At 37.4% G+C, this 16,565-nt stretch overlaps 1 protein-coding gene across 1 annotated transcript in view; it reads right to left on the minus strand.

Annotated features, from left to right (window-relative positions):
• CNTN1 (contactin 1) overlaps positions 1-16,565 on the minus strand; it is a 348,227-nt gene that overhangs the window by 54,225 nt on the left and 277,437 nt on the right. The window lies entirely within an intron of this gene.

The following is a 16,565-nucleotide window of genomic DNA, read 5'->3' on the forward strand; positions in this document are numbered from 1 at the left end:
TTGATTTGGTGCCATAGGAAGTGTGCCCATTTCTCTCAGCAAAGGATAGTGAAGCAAATTTGCCTCCCCATCTTTTTCTTCTTTCTGTCCTTTCAGTTAATATGATTTTGAAAGATTACATAGACTCTGTTGGAAAAAGATTTTGCCACTTTTACTTTTGAACCCTATGAACTTCTAATAACTTACTGTTGTGTTAGTTTCATGCTTCATTCTACAAATAAATGTTAACAAACCATGCATTTGTATTGGAAAATGTTTCCCCAAATATCTAAAAATATTAGAAATCTAATATCATCTCTCATGCTCTCACTTTAAGTTCCTCAACTTTTTCTGAAACTGCACCATCAGTGACTCCAAAGTACTCCCTCCCCCATTCTCTTACATCATCTTGTAGTTTCAGTTTCCCTGCTAGAAAGACCCTTTGTAGTCTCTGATCTTAAAAATCTTTCTGTCATACTGCTGTCTTCTTAATCCCCAAGCCATCACATCCTTTTCTGCCACTGAACTGCATGGAAGAACTGATATATGGCTATTCTTTTTTGTACTTCACTCCATAATCACTTTTTAACAACTCACAATATATCCAATATAGGAGTTAAGAAGAAATCACTTAGGCAGAAAGTAAGGGTATGGGAGTCCTTGGTGTGGCTTTGCTTTTTAATGAAAAGCAGCCCCAAATCATTTTCTAAGAAAGAGAAACCCGTAAAGTCAAGCTGCAGACATAGACAAGCAAGCTGGGAGCTTGCAGGGGTGAATGTGGGCAGGAACTACGGACTACATACGTTCAAGATGGCGGCTTCGTCTTCCCTTTTCTTTATCGGCCACATGTACAGTAAGAAGCAGAAAGATGACACGGATCAACTGGAAAGCCTATTTGCATAACAAGATTAGAGTGCGGTGACCAGCCTTCCCCACGCAGTATGTAAACTTAATACCTGATCAAACCAATCTGTGAGCCCTATGTAAATCAGACACCACCTCCTCAAACCTGACTATAAAATCCAGTGTGTTCAATGCCAGTCAGTCTTTTCTACTCGGGGACCCCTCTCCCTCTACAGAAAGAGAGCTGTTTCTCATTCATTTCTCTTCTGCCTATTAAACCTCCACTCCTAAACTCCTTGTGTGTGTCCACGTCCTAAGTTTTCCTGGTGTGAGATGATGAATCCCAGGGTATATACCCCAGACAATGTAGCCATTTCATATTGGGGACCTCATCCAGGATATCAGGGTACAACAATCGAATCAGTGAGTAGAGGAGCAGACTCCAACTCTGTCCTTTCATTCTGAGGCTATTGGCCTCCATTTAAGAACCAAATTAAACCAAATACTGGACCCCCTTCAGCCATAAACAAGCATGGCTGGCAGCCATATAAGACTTGGGGGACAGGCTTACTAGGGAGAACATGGACAATTCCCAAGTACCCATGGGTTGCTTGGCATATTGGCCATGTTTGAACTAGCTTCCTTTCATGGAGGACTTAGCTGTCATGTGGGGCTGGAAGAAGTCCTGGGGCAACTGAGGATTTCTGGATGGGGCTACCCCTGGTGTTATCCAAAGGCTATTGGACTGACCCCAGCCTCTGATCCCCCTGATGGGCTGTCGGCCACAAGATCTCCAACTTTCCTATCGTAATTTCCTTCTTTCCTGTTGGCACTGTCATAAATCTTATCCTCTCTGTGTATGCAATGTGTGGGAAGTTTTAGGGTTCAGGGAAGGAATCCTGTTTGGCAAGATCAGAGAATGTCATAGTAACTGGGGATATAGCTCAAGGGAAGGTGTTTTTGTGATGTTCTAGGAACCGAGGGTACCCCCAGTGAGCATCTCTCCCTGCCCTTGTTCTAGAGAGCACATGGCATTTCAATGTCACTCTCTGTCCTTGGTCTGGAGAGCACATGGCATGTCAAGGTCACTCTGCCCTTGGTCTGGAGAGCTCATGACATCTCAAAGTCAACAGCACCACCTAGTGGAATAGGAATCCTCTCCATGAGGCACGTTGTCGTTTACTGAAACACTCTAGCTTCCCAATTCTCTCCGCTTTTTATGCCTCTCTACTAGAAACCAGGCTATATGCTGTTTCTGTGAATGGGAAAACTCTGCCTTCAGCAATTAGGAGTACAATGTCCTCCAGAACCAAATTTTAGTCTCAGTACTGTCCAATCTTCAGGAAAATAGCCATTTGGTCCCTATGTTCTTTTAAGACACTTATTCTGCCTCCAATTAGAATGGTACTTAATTAGTAAGGGGATTTTAAGTCCAGAAGTTAACTGGAACCATTCTCTAAGGGTAAACACTTTAGCATGGGCCATAATAGCAGGATATAGAGCTCAAACCAGCACACTTCCTCCATTAAGGAGGCAAGCGCAACAATTGCCCAAATGCAACTATTACATAGTCTCTGGCAAGATCCATTTTTCAGGGAGCCCACAGGCCAGGCAAGTCTAGGAAGTCAAAGGGAAATCACAGGCAGAGGACTAGACTTGCATGGGTGAGGATGACTAAAACCCACCACTTAGTTCCTCTGGTTCCATGGCTGGGGAAGTCACACCTGCAACCATGCGCAGCACATTTAACAAGGTGCCAGGATGCCAGGAACCATGGAGAGAAAACAGCAGAGGGGACACCCTCACTGTCTTTCTCCCCATGCTGGGTCACATCAAAAGGAGAGTCTAAAGGGATGCCTTTTTTTCCTTTTTATCGTCCAAGGCCTGAACTCCTCTGGAGTGCATTCTGAAGCACTGGGACTCCTTTGACCCTGAGACTTTGAAGGAAAAAGTGGCTAATTTTCTTTTGCACAAGGGCATGGCCTTCTTACTAGGCCTTTGCAGGTGTCACAAAATCAACCTAGACCTTTTAGCAATCGTATCAGGCAGGCCCAAAGGGAATGATTCCCTAAGACTAGAAAAGCAACTTCCAAAGGAGCCGTCTGAGAATCCCCCTTATTTGGGGTCACCTCAAGTTCCCTTCTCATTGCAGAATCTCAGGCAAATAAGGAAGACTTAGGCCAATTCTCTGATGATCCTGGTAGGTATATAGAACCCTTCCAAAATTTAACTCAGGTGTTTCACCACACATGGAGAGATGTTATGCTGCTCTGAAGCCAAGTCCTAACCGCAGCTGAAAAGCAGGCAGCTCTGCAGGCAGCAGACAATTTTGGAGATGAACTAGATGTCTCCTGTGGTAGATTAAAAAGGAAAAAAGAAGACAAGGAAGGCAAAGAAATAATGGAAACACCATTCCCGATAGGAAAGGAAGCAGTTCCTCTAAAAATACCCCTAATTGGAACACCAGTGATACCACAGATGAATGGAAAAGGAAACACCATTTAATGTACACATTGGAGGGCCTATGAAGAGTGAGGGCAAAATCTATTAATTACTCTGTACTTTCCAAGATAGACCAAAAACCAGATGAGAATCCTGCAGCCTTTGTGGAAAGACTGAGAGGCACTCATAAAACATACCTCTTTATCCCCTGAATCAATTGAGGACAGCACATACTAAGGGACAAGTTGATTAAAAAGGCAGCTCCCAATATTAGAAGGAAAATACAGAAGAAGACTATAGCACTAGATAGCATCTTGGAGAACCTCCTAAGGGTGACCACTTTGGTGTTTTATAATAGGGACCAGGAGGAGGAGGTCCAGGAGAAAGGAAGCAAAAGAGAAGGACAGAGGCACTAATAGCTGCTCTGCAGAGATACAAAGCCCAGAATCCCTGAGGTACATTTCCTTGTTTCTATCGGTGCAGCAAGTCAGGGCACTTTAAGAGTGCCCAGGCAGCAAGAGAAAAACCACCTCAACCTTGTCTAGCCTGTGGCACTAAAAATTGGACTGCCCCCAGAGATGAAGGTCACCGGGTTCCAAACCAGCCTCACAGATGGTCCAACAGGATTGATGGGTCCTGGAGCTCCAGTAGCTCAAACCGACATACAGCACAGGAGCACTGGGTGATTCTGGAAATTGGAGGAAGGTAGATATCTTTCTGAACAGTAGAGCCTGTCTCTCTCTCTTCTCCTCTCTAATCCAGGCCTCCCCTCTTTCTGTAGCATGACCATGAGGCACATCTCAGGAAAAACTCTAATTCAATATTTTTCACAACCCCTTAGGTTGCAGATGGGGAAACCTATTATTTACACATGCCTTTTTAATAATGCCAAAAAGTCCCACTCCTTTATTAGGTAGAGATATTTTACTAGCATGCAGACCAGCATCCTTACAGGTGATAAACTCTATGTAAATCAGGCACCACCTCCTCAAACCTGACTATAAAATTCGGCATATTCACTACCAGCCAGTCTTTGCCGCTCAGGGACCCCTCTCTGTCTATATAGAGAAAACTGTTTCTCTTTCGCTTCTCTTCTGTTTATCAAACCTCTGCTTCTAAACTCCTCGTGTGTGTCAATGTCCTAAATTTTCCTGATGCGAGATGACAAACCACAGGGTATATACCCCAGGTGATATAGCTGCTTCATATCTACTTCTTTAAATAACTGAAATTTCTCTTTAAAAACACACAAAACTGCTTTGAACTGCCAAGTCCAATGGCCTCTTTGATTCTCTCCAAGTTTTTCTCTTTCCTTGAAATTCTTTCAGGTAAGCACTGTATCTTACTGGAATTGTATACTTAGCACCTAACTGGCCTTGTACAGATGAATAAAGTATTCATTGTTTATTCCTGCAGTCTGGGCACCACCCAGCTACCCAGCCATGTGGATGAAGTCCATGTTTCTATAGAGGACATACCTTTTCCCATGCAAATGCTTTGACTCAGTCTGAAATACCATCCCCAAATCTGTTAACATTTCAAAGAGATGAAATGTTGGTCCCCAAATCCCCTCCCATTTTGGAATAGCCACATCTTCCTTAGAGTGCTCAAAGCAAGGTATCCATTTACTGAATTGTAGCTCCTAATAATTGTGATTCAAAGATTCCTACATGAAAACTTCTGATATTAGCTATATAAATTCTTTGGTGAAGTATGTACATTAATTGCACAGAAACAAATAAAACTATATGCAGAACTATATGGTAGATCACTCCTACTTAGGGGACACACAGAAGGCACCCATACCTTCCCCACCAGCACCCAGCCCCTGAGCCAATACCACTTCCAGCATGACCACACAGTCTCCAGCAGGGGTCCTCTGCTCCCGCCCCCCAGCTGTGTTGCCTTTGCCACTATGGTGAACACCTGAAGGGAGGCAGACACCCCAGCACTTGCTAGCACTCTGCTACAGTTGCTACATCTCAGCCCCCTCCTCCAGTGCAGTGGATTCCAAACTTTGAGGAACCAGAGGGCAAAGTAGAGGCCCAATATGAGTCCCCCAGAGTCATAGCATGCAGTCCAGGAATTGGAAGCTGAATGTTGGCCCCATAAAATCTTGCGGAAGCCAGTCAGCTAAATCTACCTTATACCACAATCAAACCCTTAAGGTCATCAAATAGGATAAAAGAGGAAAAAAAAAATCAAAGGTCATCAATTTCAAAGATTAAAGATAGATAAGCCCACAAAGATGAAAAAGAATCCTTTGAGAATGTTTAAAATTGAAAAAGCCAGAGTGCCTTCTTTCCTCCAAATGATAAAATCACCTTTCCAGCAAAGGTTCTGAACTGGGCTCAGATGGCTAGATTGACAGAAATAGAATTCAGAATATCCACAGGAATGAAGATTATCGAGCTATAGGAGTACACTGTAACCCAAGGTAAGGAAGCTAAAAATAATTATAAAACAATGAAGGAACTGACAGAAAAAAATAGACAGTTTAGAAAAGAATGTAACTGACCTGATAGAGCTAAAAAACACACAACAAGAATTTTATAATGCAATCACAAGTATCAATAGCAGAATAGACCGAGCAGAGGAAATAATCTCAGAGCTTGAAGACTGGCTTTGTGAAATAAGACAATTAGACAAGAATAGAGAAAAAAGAATAAAAAGGAATGAAAAAAATCCAAAAAATATGTGACCGAATCTCCAACTCATTGGTGTCCCTGGAAAAGATGGGGAGAATGGAACCAACTTGGAAACCATATTTCAGGATATCACCCAGGAGAGCTTCCCCAACCTAACTAGAGAGGCCAACATTCAAACTCAGGAAATGCAGAGAACCACAGTAAGATATTTCACAAGAAGATCATCCCCAAGACACATAATCATCATATTTTCAAAGACTGAAATGAAAGAAAAAATGCTAAAGGCAGCTAGAGAGAAAGATCAGGTCAACTACAAAGGAAGTCAACCAAACTAACAATGGACCTTTCAGCAGAAGCCCTCCCAGCCAGAAAAGATTTGGGACCAATATTCAACATTCTTACAGAAAAGAAATTCCAACCCAGAATTCCATATCCAGCCAAACTAAGCTTCATAAGCCAAGGAGAAATAAGATCCTTTTCAGATAAGCAAACACTGAGGGAATTTATTACCACCAGACCTGCCTTACAAGAGCTCCTGAAGGAATTGCTAAATATGGAAAGGAAAGACCATTACCAGATACCACAAAAACACACTGAATTACACAGACCAGTGACACTAAAGCAACCACATAAACAAGTCTTCAAAATAACCAGCGAACATCACAATGACTATATAAAATCCACACATATCAACAATGACCTTAAATGTAAATGAGCTAAATGCCCCAATTAAAACACACAGAGTGGCAAGCTGGATAAAGAATCAAGACCCATTGGTATGTTGTCTTCAAGAGATCCATCTCACATGCAATGACACTCATAGCCTCAAAATAAAGGGATGAAGAAAAATCCACCACGCAAGTGGAAAACAGAAAAAAACAGGGGTTGCAATCCTAGTTTCTGACAAAACAGACTTTAAGCCAATAAAGGTCAAAAAAGAGTAAGAAGGGAATTACGTAGTAGTAAAGGGTTCAATTCAACAAGAAAATCTATAGTAAATATGTATACACCAGGAGACGAGGACCAAGATTCATAAAGCAAATTTTTAGAGACCTTTAAAGAGACTTAGACGCCCACATAGTAATAGTGGGAGTCCTTAACACCTCACTGCCAATATTAGATCATCAAGATGGAAAATTAACAAAGATCATTAGGACCTGAACTCAGCATTGGATCAAATGGACCTGATAGATACCTACAGAACTCTCCACCCCAAAATAATACAATATATATTCTTCTTATTGCCACATGGCACATACTCTAGAATTGAGCATGTAATTGGAATTAAAACACTCCTCAGCAAATGCAAAAGAAATGAAGTAATAAGAAACAATCTCTTGGACCACAGCAAAATCAAATTAGAAATCAAGAATGAAATTCACTCAAAACCATACAATCACATGAAAATTGAATAACTGCTCCTGAAAGATATTTGGGTAAATAATAAAACTAAAGCAGAAATCAAGAAGATATTTGAAACTAATGAGAACAGAGATACAACATACCAGAATCTTTGGGACACAGCTAAGGCAGAGTTAAGAGGAAAATTCATAGCACTAAATGCCCAACCAAAAAGTTAGATTTCAAGTTAACAACCTAAAATCACAACTAAAAAAACTAGAGAACCAAGAGCAAACAAATCCCAAAGCTAGCAGAAGACAAGAAGTAACCAAAGTCATAGCTCAACTGAAGAAGTTTGAGACACAAAAGTTCATTCAAAAGATTAACAAATCTAGGAACTGGTGCTTTGAAAAAAATAAAATAGACTGCTAACTAGACTAATGAATAAAAGAGAGAGGATTCAAATAAACTCTTATCAGAAATGACAAGGAGGGATGTTACCACTTACCCCATAGAAATATAAGAAACCACCAGAGGCTATTATGAACACCTCTACACACAAAAACTAGAAAATCCTGAAGAAGTGGATAAATTCCTGGATATATATATTCTTCCAAGACTAAACAAGGAAGAAATTGAATCCCTGAACAGACCAATAATGAACTCTAAAATTGAGTTAGTAATAAATTGCCAACTAACCAAAAAAAAGCCCAAATCCAGCACCAGATGGATTCACAGCTGAATTCTACCAAATGTACAAAGAAGAGCTAGTACCATTCCTGTTGAAACTATTCTAAAAATTGAGAAGGAGGAACTCCTCCTTAACTTATTCTATAAGTTGAGCATCATCCTGATACCAAAACCTGACAGAAATACAACAAAAAAGAAACCTTCAGGCCAGTATCCTTGATGAACATCAATGAAAAAAATCCTCAACAAAATAACTGGCAAACCAAATCCAGCAGCACATCAAAAAGCTCATCCATCGCAATCAAGTAGACTTTATCCCTGGGATGCAAGGCTTGTTTAACATATGCAAATCCATAAATGTGAAACAGAAAAACAGACAGAAACCACATGATTAAATCAATAAATACAGAAAAAGCTTTTGATAAATTTCAACACCACTTCATGTAAAAACTGTCAATATACTAGGTACTGAAGGAACATACCTCAAAATAATAGCAGTACCTATGACAAACACAGAGCCAACATCATACTGAATGGGCAAAAGCTGGAATCATACACCTTGAAAACTGGCACAAGGCAAGGATACCATCTCTCACCTCTCCTAGTTAACTCAGTATTGGAAGTCCTAGCCAGGGTAATCAGGCAAGAGAAAGAAATAAAAGACATACAAATAGGAAGAGAGGATGTCAAGCCACATCAGTTTGCAGATGACATGATCCTATATCTAGAAAACCCTATAGTCTTGGCCCAAAAGCTTCTTCAGCTGATAAACAACTTCAGCAAAGTCTCAAGATGCAAAATCAATGAGGGAAAATCTCTAGCATTCCTGTACACCAATAACAGTCATGCCAAGAGCCAAATGAGGAATGCAATTCAATTTATAATTGCCACAAAAAGAATAAAATACCTAGGAATGCAGACAACTAGGGAGATGAAGATCTCTACAAGGAGAACTATAAACCACTGCTCAGAGAAATCAGAGATGATACAAACAAATGGAAAAGCATTCCATGCTCATGGGTAGAAAGCATCAATATCATAAAAATGGCCATCCTGCTCAAAGCAATTTATAGGTTCAATGCTATTCCTATTAAATTACCACTGAAATTCTTCACATAACTAGAAAAGACTTTTAAAATTCACATGGAACCAAAAAAAAAAAAAAAAAAAAAGAGAGAGAGAGCCCAAATAGCCAAAGCAACCCCCTAAGTAAAAAGAACAAAGCTGGAGGCATCCAACTAACCAATTTTAAACTATTCTACAGGGCTACAGTAATCAAAACAACATGGGACTGATATTCAAAAACAGACACATAGACCAATGAAACATAATAGAAAACACAGAAATAAGACCACATACTTACAACTGTCTGATTTTTGACAAAGCTGACAAAAACAAGTAATGGGGATAGGATGCCATATTCAGTAAATGGTGTTGGGATAACTGGCAAGCCATATGCAGAAGATTGAAATTGGACTCCTTCCTTACACCTTATATGAAAATGAACTCAAGATGGATTAAAGACATAAAACCTCAAACTATAAAAACTCTGGAGGACAACTTAGGCAATACCATTCAGGACATAGGAATGGGCAAAGATTTCATGACGAAGATGCCAAAGGCAATTGTAACAATAGCAAAAATTGACAAATTGGATCTAATTAAACTAAAGAGCTTCTGCACAGCAAAGGAAACTACAACAGAGTGAACAGACTACCTACAGAAAGGGAAAAAAAATTTGCAAACTATGCATCTGACAAAAATCTAATATCCAGCAGCTATAAGGAACTTAAACAAATTTGCAAGAATGAAACAATCCCATTAAAAAGTGGGCAAAGGTCACGAACAGACATTTTTCAAAAGAAGACACACATCTGGCCAACAATCATATGAGAAAAGCTTCACATAATGATCACTAGAGAAAGACAAATCAAACCCATAATGGGATACCGTCTTACATTAGTCAGAATGGATATTATTAAAAAGTCAAAAAATAACAGATGCTGGCAAAGTTGTGGAGATAAAGGGAGCACTTTCACGCTGTTGTGGAAAACAGTGTGTCAATTCCTCAAAGACCTAAAAACAGAAATACCATTCGACCTAGCATTCCCATTACTGAGTATATACCCTAAGGAATGCAAATTGTTCTATTATAAAGACCCATGCATGAGTATTCATTGCAGCACTATTCACAATAGCGATTACATGGAATCAACCTAAATGCCCTTCAGTGATAGACTGCATAAAGAAAATGTGGTACATATACACCATGGAATACTATGCAGCCATAAAAAAGAACAAGACCATGTACTTTGCAGGAACATGGATGGAGCAGGAAGTCATTATCCTTAGCAAATTAGTGCAAGAACAGAAAACCAAATACTGCATGTTCTCACTTATAAGTGGGGGCTAAATGATGAGAACACATGGACACATAGAGGGGAACAACACACACTGGGGCCTATTGAAGAGTGGAGGGTAGAAGGAGGGAGAGAATCAGGAAAAACAACTAATGGGTACTATGCTTAATACCTAGTTAACAAAATAATCTGTACAACTAACCCCCATGACAGAAGTTTATCTTATACAACAAACCTGCACATGTACCTTTTAACTTAAAATAAAACTTAAAAAAACAAAAAAATAAAACTATATGATTATTTTGTTTACCCATAGAGAAATTATTAATAATATGAAGTTTGAGCAATTTTATTTTACTATTCAAGTGTCATCACATAGCTGTTAGAAAATGAAACTGAGTACACAGGGTTAATAAATGAATAATTTATAGCACTTTAGATAGAATATATATTAGGAGCTGGAATATTAAAATAACTTCTAGGAATTCTTTTACCCCTATAACTCATATTCTGAAGTTAAAACTTTTCATGCTATAGGAAAACAAAAAGTATGTTGTCCTATAATCAAACAATAAGGGTGTTTAAGTACAAGTATAGTAGTCACGGGCAAATAATTTCAAAAATAACTCTATTATACTGCAATTTTTCGAATCAAATATTGCCTTCCTTAGGACAAGTATTATTTGTTAAAGCATTGTACTGAAATGCTTTTCATTATAATCAATATTAGCCTTTTTATTTGGAACAGACCTAAAAATGGAGTATGTTTAAATTAGATTATCTATTTCCATTTTATCATGTTTCTTTTAAGTACTTTATGACATATTTTCAAGATTGATTTGGTCTTCAAAGATCTATTGAGCTCAATCCACGGAAAATGGGACATAAACAAAAGCACAGAAGAGGCCAGACACGGCGGCTCACGCCTGTAATCCAGCACTTGGGAAGGCCGAGGCGGGTGGATCACGAGGTCAGGAGATTGAGACCATCCTGGCTAACACAGTGAAACCCGTCTCTACTAAAAATACAAAAACAAAATTAGCTGGGCTTGGTGGCGGGCACCTGAAGTCCCAGCTACTTGGGAGGCTGAGGCAGGAGAATGGCGTGAACCCGGGAAGCAGAGCTTGCAGTGAGCTGAGATCGCGCTACCGCACTCCAGCCTGGGCGACAGAGCTAGACTCTGTCTCAAACAAAAACAAAAACACACACACAGAAGATCGGTAACTGTTTCTCTTAATACAGTGTTTTTATATCTTGGATTATCGACTTAATTTCTTTCATTTAGCTTTGAATGTTCAATTGTAGCCTTAGCATATTAGAAAAAGTTTTTCACAAGTGGAATTGACACATAACCTACATATTTAACATGAATCTGAGAATAGAGGAGTTAAGTGCTCTCTTTGCACTCAGCCCCGCAGAAATGGGGACTGGGCCAAAGAGTGATTTGTTTCAGGGAAGTAAATCACCCTAAGCACAAGGAAGCTTAAGTTTAGGCTCCAGTGCACTTAAGAGAAAACAAACTAGACATTCTTTACACAAGAAACCATTAAAAAGAATGTAAACTATTATTCAGAAAAAGTATTGAATTATTAATCATTTATTAACAACATGTATAATTTTACTATGAAAGTTTAAAAATAGTGAGGTGCTTTAACTTGTCCTTTTGTCTTAATTTCTGTTTAGTAGTAATTCCCTTATGATGCTTATAAGAGTGCTTCTGTATTTCAGTCATAGATTTAAAAGAAAATCAAGCCAATGCCATGACTATTCTTTCCCATGAAAAGAAATTAATGCTGCCAAGTTTCCTTTCAGATCTGAATGCTTAAGTAATTTGCATATAAGTACCTCTTTGGGCTTTGATGTTTTATTTAACAATGTACAAATTAGCTTGTGACAAATCTTAAATTATAAAAATTATAAAGTATATGAAGATAAGCTTTTGATTCAAAACATATTGACTACTTTAATTCTTGTTAATTATTACTTTAACTTACACAGTCATTTTTACAGATGAAACGTTAACCATGAATGTAACTTTTTTCTTTGACTTGCACCAAAATTTCATGGTTATGTAAGATTCAACATGGTTATGTAAACAGTGCTGTAGTCTGGAAAACCAAAAGGATTGAAGTCTAACACCTGCCTTAATTTTATATTTATACATACATTCTTTTTTTAATTATACTTTAAGTACTTAAATATGTAATTCTAAAGAGCTACTAATAAAATCAAATGAACTATATAATATTTTAACATTAAAATGAGAATAATTCTTTGCAACTCTTATGAGCGCTTGCTCTGATAGAGGAGTATATTGCTAACACCCCTAATATAATCTACCATGTTAAAATGGTGTTCCCATTTGTAGGTTAAAAAGATGGAGGGTCACAGATAGTTATGTCTTATCAGATAGAAACTGTAGGTTTGTTTATTGTTATAGGCCTTGTTTTCAAACAAGAAATTTAAATAGGTGAAGCAGAGTGAGTTTTTAATTGCACAAAGAAATGATAATCTAAGAATAGGTCAGTTGGGGAAAATGTTTAGATGGGCAGAAAAGAATTCTTTACATTAAAATTATAATTATCCACAGTAAAATCCTTACGAAGAATCCAAACCAATTACAGACTATTTGTTTAAATTAAGTTAAAATATGAACACTTTCTACTTTCCTCAGTATATGGACAATAGCATCGAATATATATGTTAAACTTGTTTTCAATCATCAAAACACAATGTATTTGGCAGTAGAGTCTTCTAAATTATAATATGCAAATCTACTGTCACCTTGATCACTCCTTTTTTTCTTCATCCTCAATTAACTTCCAATAGCCCCAATCACCATCTTACCCTCCTGGTTTCTCCTTTTTATCTTTAACAAATATTTCAGTGTGTTAAATATAAGTTTGCTGAATGAATGAATGATCTCAGCTTAATAACAGACACATCTAGAACTTAGAAGTTATTTTCATATACTACATCTAACTGGATACCTAGATCAGCACTTTGAAGTAGGTTAATGGAGAATTGGCATTATCCCCTCTTAATAGGAAAGGCAAATGAATCCTGAATACACTAATTAACTTGCCCAGGTTACACTGCTCACATGTGGAGAAGCTGCTGTCTTTAATTCAGGTCTTCAGATGGCTTAAACATCTATCCTCTTTGCTTCTTTTAAAAAAGATTTATTTAATTATTATGACAGCAACCAACATCAAATAGTACCTTACCAGCTATAAAATATTTTCTTATTTCTATTATTCTCCTTTATCAATATGTGTAAAAAAGAGAAAGAAGAAAGAACAAGAAAGAATACTAAATGAAAGAACAACAGACCTTCATTAGGCATGAAATCAAGGCTATATACATAATATGAAAGTGTTGTTTCTGGTTTTATTCCTTTTTCCCTTTCCTTCTTTTGACTGGCTTGATCTGGCTAATAAACAAAGCTGTTAATCCTGAATGTACCATTTTAGGATGTGGACTCACCAACTGCACCTGCAGAGCTATTAGCTATGGGGGCATATCTTACAACGACACATTATTTCAAAGGATACTTTTGTTATCTCTTTTCTATAGTCAAAATTAAATTGGTTAAAATGAATTACAAATCCATCTTCTAATTTTTCATTTGGGAGCATCCATTTTATAATGCACTTATCTGAATCCAAAGAATGTACCCAAGTGTGCACTGAGATCTTAACATTAAATAATTGGACAGATAAGGGCATGTGTGGCATTGGATAATGTCATGTCTTTCAATCAGCATAATGAAGCTGGGGACCAACCTTTCCATCAAATGGGAACCAGCCTTTGTCCCATATAACATAAGCTGGCATCTCTTAGAGAGTTGATATAATGGTACATGACAAAACAAACATCCCTCATTTAGAAAGTATTTTTATTTTCTTATATAAATGAAAAATGTAAATGTCTAATTTTATGCATATTCAATTTTAATAAAGCAAGTAAACAGCAAAACAACAGAGAAATTTTGTTGAATTATATCAAACACATAAAATGATTTTTAAAAGATGTTTGAAAATTACATAAAATTATATGACCTTTCTTCTATGCTTATAAAAATTGGAAATGTATTGCTGAATGGGTAATCCATTACAAAGTAGACAGGAGACCATATTTTCTTGTAAGCATATTAAATTTTAAAAGGAAATTTAATAGCACAATAAATAAATTTTACTGAGCAAATACTATGCATCATAGTGCTATCTGCTTTCCTTAATATGTTTGTAAACATAAAAATCATCCCTTAGGATAAATGATTCCCACTTAGAAATGAGAAAAGTGAGGCTCAGCCAGACCCAGTGGCTTATGCCTGTAATTCCAGCACTTTTGGGAGGCCAAGGCGGGTGGATTTCATCAGCCCAGGAGTTAAAGACCAGCTGGGCGACATGGAGAAACCTTGTCTCTACCAAAAAACACATAGAATAGCTGGGCGTGGTGACTAGCCCCTGGAGTCCCAGCTACTAGGATGGCTGAGGCAGGAGGATAGCTTGAGACCAAGAGGTCGAGGCTGCAGTGAGCTGTGATTGTGCCACTGCACTAACATGGTGATACTGCGTCTCTACTGAAAATAAAAAAAAAAAAAAAAAAAAAAAAATTTTAGCAGGGCTTGTTGGTACATGCCTATAGTCCCAGCTACTAAGGAGGCTGAGCAGGAGAATTGCTTGAACTTGGAAGGCAGAGCTTGCAGTGAGCCGAGATTATGCCACTGTACTCAAACCTGGGTGACAGAGCAAGGCTCTGTCTAAAAAAAAAAAAAAAAAAAAAAGAGAAAAGATACTCAAAATCATTAATCTCTGAGAAAGACAAATTACAAAAAGAATTCTTTTCACATGCACTAAAATGCTGAAATTAAATAGCCTGACAATATATAATATTGGTCAAGATGCAGAGGAGCTGGAATTTACCTTCGTTGTTACAGAAGTGTAAAATAGTACAAACACATTGGAATATTATTTTGCACATTTTAAAAAGTAAAATACTCATTTAATCTATGTTCTAGCAATTACACAATATTTACCAAGAAAAATGAAAATTTACAATCCACAATAGATGGGTAAATTCATAATTATTTGCCCCAAACTAGAAACCATCCAAATGTCCATCAAATAATGAACAAATTGTGTTATATCCCTACAATAAAATATTAATAACAAAAGGGGACAAGTTTGCTGATACAGTAAAAACATATTTGGAATCTCAATTTTATTGTGTTGAAAAAAAGAAGGCAAACCAAAGATAGTATATATTGCATAATTTCATAATATACAATTCTAAAACAAGCATAACTTATCTATCATGACTGAAAGCAGATTGGTGATTGCATATTGCCAAGAGTTGGGAGGAGTCGACTAGAAAGAAGCTGAGATAACTTCCTGGAGTGACAGGAAATTCCACATATTATTTGAAGTAATGATTGCAAGGTTCATGAGTGTATTGGATTACCTGAGGTCAGGAGTTCTAGACCAGCCTGGCCAACATGTCGAAACCCCGTCTCTACTAAAAATACAAAAAATGTGCTGGGTATAGTGGCGGGCACCTGTAACCCAGGCTACTTGGGAGGCTGAGGTAGGAGAATAGCTTGGACCCAGGAGGTGGAGGTTGCAGTGAGCTGAGATCACGCCAATGCACTCCAGCCTGGGCAACGAGAGCAAAACTCAGTCTATTTAAAAAAAAAAAAAACTCATCCAATTTAAACATTGAAAGTTTGCATTTCACTATTTAATTTTAATTTATTAAAAATTGTCTGGAACAAGATGTTTTGACATTTTATAATTTATTGTTTATGGTAAACTGTATTGCATAGTAATAAAAGTTGCTTTTTACATAATATTTAGTCCTTTTGATGAAATTATTTTAATAAAAGCAGTGTAAATATTTGTGGTAAGTCAGTATACACTAATAAGAATAAGTATTTGCTGTTTGCTGATATGAGCCACTTAATCTTAACCTACTTAAATATATCAGTATAAAATGTATAAAAATCTGAATTCAACAATTTACTTTAAAGATTTTCCATAAAACATAAAATCTGCTTGGAAGATATACATTTGTGTGAGTTTTTAAAGCTAATTATGTTAGTTTAGTAGTCTAGATAATGTATTTTATTACTTCATTAAGTAAAAAATACTTACAAATCAATTTTTTTGGTATTCATATTTCAATAATGGTGATGTATGTGATTGTATAACAAGTTGTTTTCAAAATTACCTAACATAGAAATATCTAATAGAAAACTATT

The sequence above is a fragment of the Mandrillus leucophaeus genome, unplaced genomic scaffold, assembly GCF_000951045.1.
Source record: "Mandrillus leucophaeus isolate KB7577 unplaced genomic scaffold, Mleu.le_1.0 Scaffold1473, whole genome shotgun sequence".
In the NCBI taxonomy this organism is placed as follows: Eukaryota; Metazoa; Chordata; class Mammalia; order Primates; family Cercopithecidae; genus Mandrillus; species Mandrillus leucophaeus.